This window comes from Dreissena polymorpha, chromosome 10 (genome assembly GCF_020536995.1).
Source record: "Dreissena polymorpha isolate Duluth1 chromosome 10, UMN_Dpol_1.0, whole genome shotgun sequence".
NCBI classification, from domain to species: Eukaryota; Metazoa; Mollusca; class Bivalvia; order Myida; family Dreissenidae; genus Dreissena; species Dreissena polymorpha.
The window spans coordinates 43575906-43590918 of NC_068364.1; positions in this window are offsets into that span (position 1 = coordinate 43575906).

A 15013-nucleotide genomic window follows, 5' to 3' on the forward strand; every position below is an offset into this window, starting at 1 on the left:
CTTCAACAATTCTACGGTTAAAAATCGTAAATAAAAATCACGCGCTATCTTGGAAATGACTTTACAGAGAAATTAATTATAAGGTGACCTGTCGGTTGCATATTGAATACAACATTATTTAACGCTTAAATACGAAGACCCACTGTGTTCCTGGAAAAAATAAATAACCGTTTTTGCGTCAGATAAAGTTGGGTGCAACTTAAAGTACAATTTGTTGTACTCGTCAAAAAAAATTTGGGTGCGAACGCACATAACGCAGCCCCCTGGCTACGGGTATGTAAGCGTTTTGGACCTACTAAGACTGATAACTAAATGTGTTCCTGGTTTTACTTGTGATTGCATTTTACATTATGAGATGTGTATAATTTACTTTGTATTGGTAATTCAATTATGGTTTGTTAAATTGGTTATGAAATTAAATTTGCTTTAATATGTACGACTAAATTTATAAAATCTTAACTCTGTTGATTCATAGTTCATACTGCAGTTAATGTATAATAAAATAAGGTCGTTCTATGAGAAATTCTGTCAAAGTGAAACCTACGTAAAATGCCGTCTCGGATCAGCCTGTGCAATTCGCACAGGCTAATACGGAACACAACTTTCCTCTTTCAATGAACTTTTGTGCAAACATAGAACGCTTTGAGAACGTGATGGGCGCGTGGTAAAAACGCAGTGCTATCTTGGCAGTCGTAGTAGCAACCTAGTACGAGCGTAGTTAAAGCATTGCAAGAACGTGTTGGGCGTGGTACCCGCCTGAATACACGCGCAATAAGAACATAGTCACGGCCGTTAATCACGCGCGTCACCTCCTTTTTGAGATGCATATATAAATGAGCCAATGCAACTTCCGAGGTGGCGCTCAGGCCCGGATGTTTTGAAATGTCATGGATAAGTTTACAGGGTGATAAGGTTTTATATGTTTTTAGCAGCATATTTCGCATTAGTTTCAAGATCGGGCAATGTAGTGCGATTCAGCGAAGATTAAGTCATAAAAAAATGTACAGAAACATACATTCTCAACCCATTTAAAAACGTGAGAACCTTTATAAGTTGTGGCATGGTGGATTTTAAAAAGCATTTCGATGAGTTTTGCCAGTTTGACGAGTAAATTTACACCCAATTAAATCGCTAACGGCATCAAACGATTGCGTACAACATACATTAGATGCTGCATGCACAAAATATTGGCTTCTTGCCGACGTAGTAAATAATGTTGCACTTTTCCAAAAGAGATGGAGCCAATGCTTAGGAGATGGCGCTAATGATAGGAGGTGGCGCCAATGCAGGATGTATCAATTAACAGTCGTATTGCAATGCCATTATCACATGACGTACATTTGATAAATAATGCTTTTTGTTATATTTAATTTATTTTTCAACGTACATACGAAGGCCCAAAATCTAAATAGAAAATAAACACATTCTATAATAAATCAGATGTAGTTTTTTGTTAAATATATAAGTGATCAACTCAATTAAGAAGTCACCAACATGAATAAAACATTTTTACATGTACTTGGACATTCAAAGTTTATTTTTGACGAACTCTAATGCAGTTCCCAAAACAACCCTTTTCCCAACCAGAAACACTTCATTGTTGTGTAATTATAGCGCATGGTTCTTACGTCTTCACAGTCAAACCATTTGACAACATCTAAAACAGTTGAAATGCAACATTGTCTAACGGAAATCGCCCACTTGATACTAAATTTAAAAACGACACCATTTACCCATCGACGCTTTCCTCAAGAAGGATCTTCATAGCGTCGTTAAATAATATGTACGTATTGTTATCTGCCGTGAATTCCTCGCGTATATTATCTCTTTCAATGACCGATATGCTACCCGTTTTAGAGGTTACATCACCTTCCGCGAAAAACGTCATTAAACGCGAGTTTCCAACGCCGTTTTTTTTAGTAAAGGTACGTCTCATCTAATGAAAAATTAGTATTTTCTCTTCCAAAACTGTCATATTTTTCTGACATAAAGTCCAATTTTCTTGACTGCTTTACCTTTGGAGAAAAATGGGAACCGCGTTGTCGTACGATTGGTGGCATCAATCTTGCTCTTGAACTGAGAGTTGAAAATGGTAACACTTCTGTTAGGTGTTGTCTTACATGGAGTACTGGTCAAACGCGTTTCATACCCGGGTTTGTTTCAGATGTTCTTTGTTGAAATTCAAGCAGCTTTCTCTTTTTACCATGACTGTATCTTTTCCGTGAAGCAAGGACCAAACCTTTCCGTTTGCTTCTCTTAAAAACTCCCATCTGTAAAAAGAGGAAAATATTTATCACCAGTGACATAATAAATGATATATCGAACATTCTAGCTATTCGTTATAGACTTATGCAGCTCGAACATAAGCAACGGGCATTGGTAAGTAGTTTTTAATATTGACCAGATACACGTTTCGTTATTTAAACCATTCATGAAATTAGAAATAATAAAATAACAACAGTGAATGAAAAACATCAAATAAGAACACGAACATATTTACTCATTAAAATTCGCCTGTTAGTTGCATTTATTTTACGAACATTTACTTTCAGTCCTAGAACAATAATAAACAGAAACATAAAATTTGTCACTTTAAAATGCTGAAAATGTGCATTGGCGCCACCTCCTGTCCTGAGCGCAACCTCCTTGGCATTGGCTCCATCTCTTTTTGATTATTGCAAAATTATGTAATAGATCGGCAATAAGCCAGTGTGTTTGTGCATGCAACACATTGTTCATGTTCACAGCAACTGTTTGATGCCATTAGAGATTTCTTTGGATAGACATTTGCTCGTTACACAGGCAAAATACATTGATTTTCTGTTTAAACGTCACCATGCAACAACTTATAAAGGTCCTAATGTTTCCAAATGGGTTGTGATCGTATGTTTCTGAATATTTATGTATGAATAAATCTTCGCTGAATCGCACTCCATTGTCCGAGTTTTAAAATAATGCGAAATATGTTGCACAAACATATAAAACCTACTCACCTTGTACAATTATCTGTAAAATTTCAAAACATCTGGTGATTAGCGCCACCTCGGAAGTAGCATTGTCTCATTTATTAATGCATCGCAAAAAAAAGAGGTGGCGCGCGTGATAAACGGCCGTGCTAGTGAGAACGTGTTGGACGCAGTAAGAACTTAGTGCAAACGTGGTATGAGCGTAGCAGAAACTTGAGAAATGCATTTTTTACAATTTTTACCCCGTCCTCACTACGTCCTACGACATTTTCAGGACGCAGCGCGGTCTTCATGAACGTGGTCTATTGTGACGAGGCCTTAACGGACGAGAAACGGACATTAAATCAATTTATCCGTTCGTGTCTGTTCTTATCCGTTCAATGTCCGTTTCATATCAGGTGAATCCGCTCCTTGTTCGGCGATGTCCGGTGACATCCGTTTCGTCCGTTGAGAAGTTTTGAGCATGTTCAACATTTTCCACCGGATAAAACGGACATAGATCCCCGTTTAATGTGCGGTCTTCATGTGTTAGTTTACGGTTTGTTCGGAACTCGTGCGTTACACCTCCTGTACGTATCCGAATTATGTCCGTTGGTGCCCGGTTGTCCTGGTCCTAACGCATGTTCAACAGATAATAACGGACAGCTAACGTATACAAAAGTTCGAGAAGTGTGGCGGAAGAAAACTGTTGACATACATTTAATAATAATTAACCGAAGTATCATTTCATTTTGGTACGCCTCGTGAGAAGGACATGTGCAATGGAGTGTCGTGCTCGCTTTCAATTAGAGTGTCAGGCCACCCTCGTAAAGGCCCAGATTGGCCTTTTGGAGGTTCATCTGACCATGCATCGTATTGCTCAAAAGAGAGCAAGGAGACGGAGGCAGCCCAGATGGTTGATCAGGGCTTGGCTGGGTTCCGAGCGGAGGCGTTAGTTCGGTCTGTATGACCAACTTATGGTCGAACTACGACGAGAGAACCAACGCGCATTCAACTTCATGAGAATGCCACCCGAGATGTTCGATGTGATTCTCGCACGAGTGGGCCCAAGGAAAACGAAACAGCGCAACAACTACTGACTTCCAATTTAACCAGGGATGAAGCTAACAATTGCGCTGCGGCGTCTTGTGTCTGGTTCAAAGTACGTGATATAGGAATTCGGCTGGAGGGTACCCAACAACACCATTTCTCTTCTCGTGCCAGAAGTAATTACCGCTTAATTTACTATGGTGCTAAAATTAAATTTAAAAGGCTTCTGTTAGTCATTTTAATATATTTATATATTTAAATGTCTACTTCTATCATCATTTCATATGAATTGCATTGTGTTTAGTTATCCCCGCTAGCTTATTATACTGTTATCTTTTACACGTCAGGTTTGTAGAGCAGTCATAGATGAGTATGCTGACGAGGTGATGCCGTTGCCAACAACAGCTGCCGATTGGACGCGACCGCTGACGGCTTCAGGGACAGCCGGAATTTCCCCCATACGCTTGGCGCTATTTATGGCAAACATATTGCCTGCAAATATCCACCAGGATCCGGGTCAACGTATTTTAACTAAAAGAAGTACTTCTCCGTTGTCCTGCTAGCTCTGGTGGATTCTGACTACAAGTTCGCCTGGGATGACATTGGAGGCCGCGGTGCTGCATCCGATGCACATTTGTAGAACGAGTCATACCTGAAGGCAGCAGCTGATTACGAAGACCTTGACCTGCAAGAACCTGAAACTTTGCCACATGATACTGAGGATGTACCCTTCTTTTTCATCGGAAAGAAAATATAAAAGTTTTCGACCGGCCAAGATTTATTTATTTAATTTTTGGCATAAGTGTACATACACATTCACGATAAAGAAACAAACAAGCATATGCATTAAAAACAAAGAAAATAAAATTAGGATACTTTAAAATATAAATAAAGTATGACATAAAATGACCGTTTTTTGTACGTTGGTGTTCGGTACTTTTCCGTTTCTCTCACGTTGGGAGAACGTTTTGTCCGTTGCTAATGCGCTACACTGCCGTTTTATCCGTAAGAAGTCCGTTACTTGCACGGTAATATCCGTAAGCCAACCGTTAATCATGGTTTATGATTTTGAATACTCATTTTGAACATTAATAAATTACGTATATGATATTGTTTCAATGATTTCTAATGAAATGATAACTGTTATACTTAGAGAACAAAAATATTTTCAATCAAATTAATGTTTTTCACGCGTATATTTACTCAAAATTGTTTTAAGTGGCAGTTACCTCTAAATTAAAGCGATCAATTAAAATTAAAGAAAAGCCTGTCCTTAATCAAAACACCGACAATGCAATCACGGAAAAGAACAATAAAACAAGTAACGCAATGACATTTATCCGCGCCCTTGGTTTATGACACCTAACAAGGGATATTGACACATCACTATTGGCAACCTCGGAGCAGACGGAAAGGGGACACGTGGCTTCTGCACTGACGGCGCGTGATTACAATAATACTGGTTTTGGGGCGGCGATTTTTGGGGATTTTACGTTTTATTTATATAACGACGTTAGCCGAAATATTGGGGAGGCGGCCGCCTCCACGGCCTCCCCATTACCTACGCCCTGTTGAAGCCCCAGATACTAAATGACTACGTGTGCTGTGTAATTTGGGTATTTGTTTCGTCTGAGATCAAAAAGAACAGTTTACAGAAACTTGAGAAATGCATTTTTTACAATTTTTACCCCGTCCTCACTACGTCCTACGACATTTTCAGGACGCAGCGCGGTCTTCATGAACGTGGTCTATTGTGACGAGGCCTTAACGGACGAGAAACGGACATTAAATCAATTTATCCGTTCGTGTCTGTTCTTATCCGTTCAATGTCCGTTTCATATCAGGTGAATCCGCTCCTTGTTCGGCGATGTCCGGTGACATCCGTTTCGTCCGTTGAGAAGTTTTGAGCATGTTCAACATTTTCCACCGGATAAAACGGACATAGATCCCCGTTTAATGTGCGGTCTTCATGTGTTAGTTTACGGTTTGTTCGGAACTCGTGCGTTACACCTCCTGTACGTATCCGAATTATGTCCGTTGGTGCCCGGTTGTCCTGGTCCTAACGCATGTTCAACAGATAATAACGGACAGCTAACGTATACAAAAGTTCGAGAAGTGTGGCGGAAGAAAACTGTTGACATACATTTAATAATAATTAACCGAAGTATCATTTCATTTTGGTACGCCTCGTGAGAAGGACATGTGCAATGGAGTGTCGTGCTCGCTTTCAATTAGAGTGTCAGGCCACCCTCGTAAAGGCCCAGATTGGCCTTTTGGAGGTTCATCTGACCATGCATCGTATTGCTCAAAAGAGAGCAAGGAGACGGAGGCAGCCCAGATGGTTGATCAGGGCTTGGCTGGGTTCCGAGCGGAGGCGTTAGTTCGGTCTGTATGACCAACTTATGGTCGAACTACGACGAGAGAACCAACGCGCATTCAACTTCATGAGAATGCCACCCGAGATGTTCGATGTGATTCTCGCACGAGTGGGCCCAAGGAAAACGAAACAGCGCAACAACTACTGACTTCCAATTTAACCAGGGATGAAGCTAACAATTGCGCTGCGGCGTCTTGTGTCTGGTTCAAAGTACGTGATATAGGAATTCGGCTGGAGGGTACCCAACAACACCATTTCTCTTCTCGTGCCAGAAGTAATTACCGCTTAATTTACTATGGTGCTAAAATTAAATTTAAAAGGCTTCTGTTAGTCATTTTAATATATTTATATATTTAAATGTCTACTTCTATCATCATTTCATATGAATTGCATTGTGTTTAGTTATCCCCGCTAGCTTATTATACTGTTATCTTTTACACGTCAGGTTTGTAGAGCAGTCATAGATGAGTATGCTGACGAGGTGATGCCGTTGCCAACAACAGCTGCCGATTGGACGCGACCGCTGACGGCTTCAGGGACAGCCGGAATTTCCCCCATACGCTTGGCGCTATTTATGGCAAACATATTGCCTGCAAATATCCACCAGGATCCGGGTCAACGTATTTTAACTAAAAGAAGTACTTCTCCGTTGTCCTGCTAGCTCTGGTGGATTCTGACTACAAGTTCGCCTGGGATGACATTGGAGGCCGCGGTGCTGCATCCGATGCACATTTGTAGAACGAGTCATACCTGAAGGCAGCAGCTGATTACGAAGACCTTGACCTGCAAGAACCTGAAACTTTGCCACATGATACTGAGGATGTACCCTTCTTTTTCATCGGAAAGAAAATATAAAAGTTTTCGACCGGCCAAGATTTATTTATTTAATTTTTGGCATAAGTGTACATACACATTCACGATAAAGAAACAAACAAGCATATGCATTAAAAACAAAGAAAATAAAATTAGGATACTTTAAAATATAAATAAAGTATGACATAAAATGACCGTTTTTTGTACGTTGGTGTTCGGTACTTTTCCGTTTCTCTCACGTTGGGAGAACGTTTTGTCCGTTGCTAATGCGCTACACTGCCGTTTTATCCGTAAGAAGTCCGTTACTTGCACGGTAATATCCGTAAGCCAACCGTTAATCATGGTTTATGATTTTGAATACTCATTTTGAACATTAATAAATTACGTATATGATATTGTTTCAATGATTTCTAATGAAATGATAACTGTTATACTTAGAGAACAAAAATATTTTCAATCAAATTAATGTTTTTCACGCGTATATTTACTCAAAATTGTTTTAAGTGGCAGTTACCTCTAAATTAAAGCGATCAATTAAAATTAAAGAAAAGCCTGTCCTTAATCAAAACACCGACAATGCAATCACGGAAAAGAACAATAAAACAAGTAACGCAATGACATTTATCCGCGCCCTTGGTTTATGACACCTAACAAGGGATATTGACACATCACTATTGGCAACCTCGGAGCAGACGGAAAGGGGACACGTGGCTTCTGCACTGACGGCGCGTGATTACAATAATACTGGTTTTGGGGCGGCGATTTTTGGGGATTTTACGTTTTATTTATATAACGACGTTAGCCGAAATATTGGGGAGGCGGCCGCCTCCACGGCCTCCCCATTACCTACGCCCTGTTGAAGCCCCAGATACTAAATGACTACGTGTGCTGTGTAATTTGGGTATTTGTTTCGTCTGAGATCAAAAAGAACAGTTTACTGCTTCAAAAAAGCTACAAAAATGTATTTCAAAGAAAGACAAACAATAATATGCAATAATTCACATTGTTATTCTATGGAAATTGAGTGCTATTAAATTGAGAATTCAATCGTAAAATATTTAGTTTGTTCCGAAATGATAATTTAGTATGATATTAAATTATATCAATACTGGTGTGTGTGTTTATTTATTTTGTTTAACATTGCCTAAACAACCATTGTACTGTTTATGCGTTGAAGTCTTTTGAATATAGGGACTGTTATTCATTTCGTTTGCAATTTTTGCATTTATAAGCTTACATCCGGTTATTATCTGCACATTAAATTGTTGTCAAAAAAATCAACTAATGTTAAACAATTTAAACCAAAATATGAAGGTGCGCAAGATCACATGCTGGAGAATGTTTTTAAAAAGGTGTACGGAAGAAACCCCCTCCGGAAGAAACCCCCTTCGCTAAAAACGGCAGGGCGGAAGAAACCCCCTTTCATAGTTTGCATACGCGGAAGAAACCCCCTCGCTAGTTTTGCATAGGCGGAAGAAACCCCCTCGCTAGTTTTGCATAGGCGGAAGAACCCCCTTCCATAGCGGAACAAACCCACTTCCAGACGATTTAGTTACATTCAAACGCACGATAATTGTTTACAGAAATTCACTTTCATTTACAGAAAGTTCCCGGGAAGCATGATTGCATGATTCAATTTTGTTTTAAGACGAATGCTTCGGTTATTGTAGGAAAATATGTACGAAATATCTTCGTCACTATCGGCTCTGGGCGCTTATTTTGTGTTTTTGTTATTTTTATCAATCTAGTACAAGTTAACGCATATAAAATAGTATAATCTCACTGAAACGAGTGCAAGACAAATTCACACGAGCATCTCATCATTAACAACTTGTGAACAAACGGCCGGTACACCTCTTTACTCAGCACATAACAGTTTGGAAATAGATTTTCGCACCTTCATTTAATTATATAAAAGGTCCTTTAATGTACCGGCTATGGTAGATAATGATGAGAAGTTATGTCTTAATCGGCGCCTTTGCGGCTCGTGTGAAGTTATGTACAGTTTTTTTAATTACATTAGCATTCGGCTATAATTGTGTGATTTTAGGGAATTATTTGATCTTTGTAAATAAATGTAAATATATGCCCGATTATCGTTAATAAATGCGTGTCTTTTTTCAACAACAAATTGTTTATTGCTTTTTAATATATGCTTGTTTGAGATCTTTGTAAATAAATGTAAATATATGCCTGTTTTATCATTAAATGCGTGTCCTTTTTTTTGCAACAACAATTTGTTTAATGTTTTCAAGTATATGCTTGCTTGATCTTTGTACATAAATGTTAATATATTTCATTCTATTTTTGTATATTTTATCCTTCAATAATAATTCTTTCCCCCATTCATGCATTATTCGTTTTATTACCATCTTGATTAATTCTTCACAGCTTGTGAACAAACGGCCGATACACTCCTTTAATCAGATTTTCGCACCTTCATTCAATAATCACGATAACGATGTTTGAGTTTCACAGATTGAATATTAAGTGTGTATCATTAACAACTTCATTAACAACTTGTGAACAAACGGCCGGTACATTTCTTTACTGTAAATCCGAAACACACTCCCGTAAGTTGGTGTTAACGCGTTTTTAATACGAAACACACTTCCAAATGTAAATGTTACCGCAACGTTGACATATTTTTGCAGTGTAAATTCTATTTTGTGTTGACTCTTTTTCTCAATAAAAAGGGCGCGAAAATTATGCAGCATAGAAAGCGTGGGTGTATTGAGCGTTGTAACAAGCACACAACTAGTCAGGGGATTGATGCATGTTCGGAAGGAATATTTCATCAAGTCTATAAATAGTCACTTATGCCGAAATTTATTTGATACAAGAGAAAAAAAGGCAAGGTTTGTGTTAAAGAAATTATTGAGAGCTTTTATCGTTAATATTTACCAGAGAGTGCTTGAAAAAAATTATATAAACGGGATTATCGGGAAATGAATATAAACTTGAAAAGTAGCAAGCATGCAGTAATAGAGTCGGGTTGAAACGGATGTATTAGGGAATCGTTCGAGTCGGGATTTTACTACCTCTGCGGGAAAGACTTAACACTTAGGAATGGGGTTTATTCCGCCTCTCTGAAAACACAAAGGGGGTTTATTCCGCCTGTCTGAAAACTCGAAGGGAGTTTTTGCCGCCTATACAAAACTAGCGAGGGGGTTTCTTCCGCGTATGCAAAATGTAAAAGGGGGTTTCTTCCGCCATGCCGTTTTTAGGGAAGAGGGTTTCTTCCGAAGGGGGTTTATTCCGGTAATCTTTTAAAAAGTCATCACCAAAGCAACACTACATGAAAAGTGACCCCGACACAACTTGAAAGAAGTAATGTTTTGCTATAAGAGGACAATCATTACTGTTTTCTCGGGAAACCAGAACCAAACTATGGAAGTTTGGCGTTATATGTTTACAATTTATGTTGAATTAAGTCCATATATAGTACGTAAAAACGAGCGATTTTGTCGATGGATGACTTACTGATTATCAATTGTACATTGCAGAGGTCAGTTTTGGTTATGTATGTTTTTGTGTAGCTATGATTTAGTATCAATGATTGATATAGCAGTATAAGACGTTAATTCAGAAATTCAACAGGATTGCATCAGTTAATCCATTAATATCAATACATACATCATGCCTTTTTTAATCATTACGCCAAAGAAAGGTGTGTCGATATTGTTGTCACAAATTGTATTATCAAAATGCTTAGCTATGTATAGTTTTATGTTTGAGTTTTCGTGGGCATTAGACAATCTACCGAGTTCTTATTACACATTCTCATGTCAGATAGCAACATATATGTGTCGTGGTTACACAACCATATACCGCAATATGGAAATTTTGGTACATAAAGAGGGTCAATTTTTGTATACGGCTGTTCAGCTAGATTCTAAGGTAATTTTTTTTATAACGTTTAGATATATAGCTTAATTCATGAATTTAATGTTATTGTAACGAACTTTGAACTTGTGTTTTGCATTATCTAGTTGCGTCATCACTCCGAACTTCGTATAAGGTACTTGACAAACCGTACTACGCTTCATGTGATAACTATGATAAACTGACGGGCAAAATTAATTTATATGAACATATCCATTGTAAGTTTTTGGCTTAAATTACGTTTTGCATAAATGATAAATACAATAATCGTAATGTACACCTTTAGCGAGCGAAATATATTATTTGAATGAGAGAACTTTACGCTATTGTATAGATCTAACTTTTATCACAACAGACACCAGTCGAAAAAAAACACAGAACAAAACAAAAAATTGAAGAAATATGATGATTATACTTTGACAAACTATTTTCCGCTAGTAAGTTGGAAAATTTAATCATGTTCTAAACATGGAATATTTTTTTTTAAATAACCACTTTTTGACAATTAAGTAATGAAATGTGTTTGTTGTATCATAGAACGACAGTAAATGTATTTTAATTAACATTATTCGTTCATATGTGTTTATTTATTTAAGATTGAGAAAATAAAATGTTGTCATTACAACCATAGGTACGCGCTCTTAGCCAGGTAAAGACTATGTTTTTCTAAACTGTTTAAGTATGCGTAATGTCGCAGTTGTTGAATGTGTTATTTTTTATGGTTTTTCTCGTCGAAGTACTACCATGTGGCCAATAAGCTATTAATTACAAGATATGTTTTGAAAGTACATCTTGTAATCATTATAGAGGAAAAGTTGCACTAAGAGATGGTTTTCGTTAAGTGAAAAAAAGGAAGAAACTGCACCCACAAGATTCAAGATTTAAAAGATCAAGCAAATGCGGCACTAGATGGATTAAGGAGGGGAATTGACGGGTAGGGAGGTCAAGGAAATGAGCCCTATCAGGAATTATTTTCTATTCACAACTTTGCATTACATTTTCTAGATTATGTGTTATAATTAAAACGATTTTAGCAGCTTTGAACAAGATAAAACCAGTTCAACATAATTAAAATTTAACACACGTTTGTGCGCATCAATATAAAGATTAATCAAACTGAAAGTTAATATTTCCATAAGCATTTATGTTTACATATTGTGATGAAAATTCCAGCTTTTTATACCAAAGAAAACACAATGAGACCAATTGTAGCGCTTTGTATTTTACAATTTGAAACCTTACATTTACAAAATTGTAAATTTAATTACAGTGCCATTTGTGTAAACAAGAGAAAAAAGAAGGCTAACATGAAGAAGAAAGAAGAAGGGATGACGAGGAGTAGAAGAAGAAGACGAAGATGAAGAACACATGAAGACGACGGAGAAGCAAAAGTGCTGTGTACGCGTTCGCTTTTTTCTCGGAACTCAACCGAATATTGAATCTTCCCATATAAAAGAAAGTAATCTTAGAATGAAGTCTAAGAATTGTTCAGTGAAATACGGGCACTGGTTTCTGCAAAGAAAAACTCTATAGGTATAAAGTGGGCTTTGAATCCAAGTTCAGATGCATTCAAATATAGAGTAGATAAACAATAATTAAATCGAATTATATTTTCTATAAGGTATTACATTAATTTATGTAAACACTTAACTGTAACTGAGATGTTTAGAGCACTATATTACCGATTTAAAATCCACATGCTCAGGATGGACTATTCCGAGACATTGACCTCAGTTCAATTGCGTGTGAGTGCTTTTGCTGCGTGTTTTGTTGTCAAGTGCTGTTTTACTGTATCAGACAGTTTGACAATTTTTCACCAGCGATAAATCAAAGCTGTAATCCCTTTGACTGAAGACAATGGCATTTTGATCAGAACGCAGCGTTGACGTTAACGTGCATGACTTTAATAGACAACAAAATGTACTCAAAATTCTAATAATTTAAGGCATCTCAACGTTTTACCTAATGCTACCATAGATTTTAATTGCATCTTGATAGTATATACTCCAAACCATACGACACATGTGTGCAATAACAAACAACGATAGCATTTTTGAAAGCCTCGTATTATTTCCTTTATTTCATTGCCAAAGGTTTACACTATAAAACGGTATAGATTCGAGCATACAGTAGTTAGAGGGGCAAAGGCGTAATGATTTATGATAAAACAACAATGTCAATGTTATCACCAGCAGTTTACAAACAAAATCGGTGAATGCGTGTATACCGGTGTTAAACGAGCAAATGCAATCCATTGCATTTAAAAAACAGATTTCGAAAAGACCAGAAGCGGAACGAAGACCGTCGCTATGGTGACGTAAACTGATGAACCTCGGTTGTATCTATCGGTGCTGGTATCGTAGACTGATGAGCCCCGGTTGTCTATGATATCCCAGATTGATGAGAATGGTTTGTATGTAACGGTACTGGTATCGTATACATCGGTGCTGGTATCGTAGACTGACGAGTTTCCATTGCATTCATCGGTGCTGCAGTAACACTCGGTCCTTTCAAAGCCTTCCATGCCGATATCATTTGTTGTTTTGCATCCGTTTGGACGAACCTCAGAAGACATCAGACATTCTCTTATCGTGTCTATAGGAATAGAAACAGACACATTTCATTTTTTTATAAAAGGAGTGTCAGAATAAAAACTCATAAGGTATATCCAAAAACTCATTTAAATGTTCAAGGGAGCCATGATGGTCCTTAAGCGCTCATATAACTATATTGTCACCAATTGTTGAATACTTTTCCTGATAGAAGATTCAAACTTTGTAAGAAAACAATATGATCGAGCTAAATAATGAAATCATGTGCCCATGTGGCACGGATATCCACCAGATTCCATTTAAATAAAATTTCGCTTATGTAAAACGCATGCTGTTTATGGCACAATTTGATTTGACCTCTGAGTTTGACCTTGATCTTCGGACACTTAACACTAAATCTCCTCATGGTTGTCACTTGTGGTCAGATGTTTTAAAATAATATCATGAATGACAAAGTAACAGTCTGGAGAAGATGTTGTATAGCGAAATTTGACATTTGACCTTTAAGAATGACCGCGACTTCTGAAATAGAGAGAAAGGTTTTACGAAAAAATTGCCATGTCCTTATTGTTCCCAGGAATGGTAAATAACTTTACAATATCGTGACGAAAGATTGTTTTCGACCGAATTACCTTTTTAATTGCCTAATTAACATATAAAGCGTTGCCTTGTCTTTCAGGCATGAGACGATTGCAACACGGGACACATCGATAAATTCCATGTGTACCAAGTTATTTCAAAATCCTTCAATATATGTATACATGAATTATAAATTTATGGTCGAGACAAGAATGTTCACTGTTTATTTTTGCTGTTGTGTTAGCTTTCGATAATTGATGCAATTGTTGCTGTGGTTGCTGATGCTTAAGAAGTTATACTTGCATCCCTGTCCTATAATTATCTTGCACTGAGCACAGTCAGCAGAAAGTGCATGGTCTCTCTTGTTAAAGCTTGTTGGATCTTCACATTTCGGAAAGGCGCAGACATAACACTCAACGGCAGCGCAATATCCTGAAAAGAAGTTATTTTATTAAACGAGGGGTAAAACATAGATCGAGGGAAGGTTCTGTATCATTATTAAACATAAAACAATTATGAATCTTCAATATACTATGCCAGAATGTATATTCTTTTAGAAAAGAGAACGTTTGTTTCAATGTCTTGTTTGGTTAATTAAGTATGATTCTCACAGTTATGTTATCTTGGAAGATCAGGCTAAAATTGTCAACTCCTTAGAGACGCTTATATATTATTAATTAAACGCAAAATTTCTGTATAAATAAACAAACAGCAAACCTATCAATGTTATATTATTAGACTACTATTACACATGTAGTATTAACAATACACAAGGTATTTAGTCGTATACATTAAAATATAACATTTTCGTT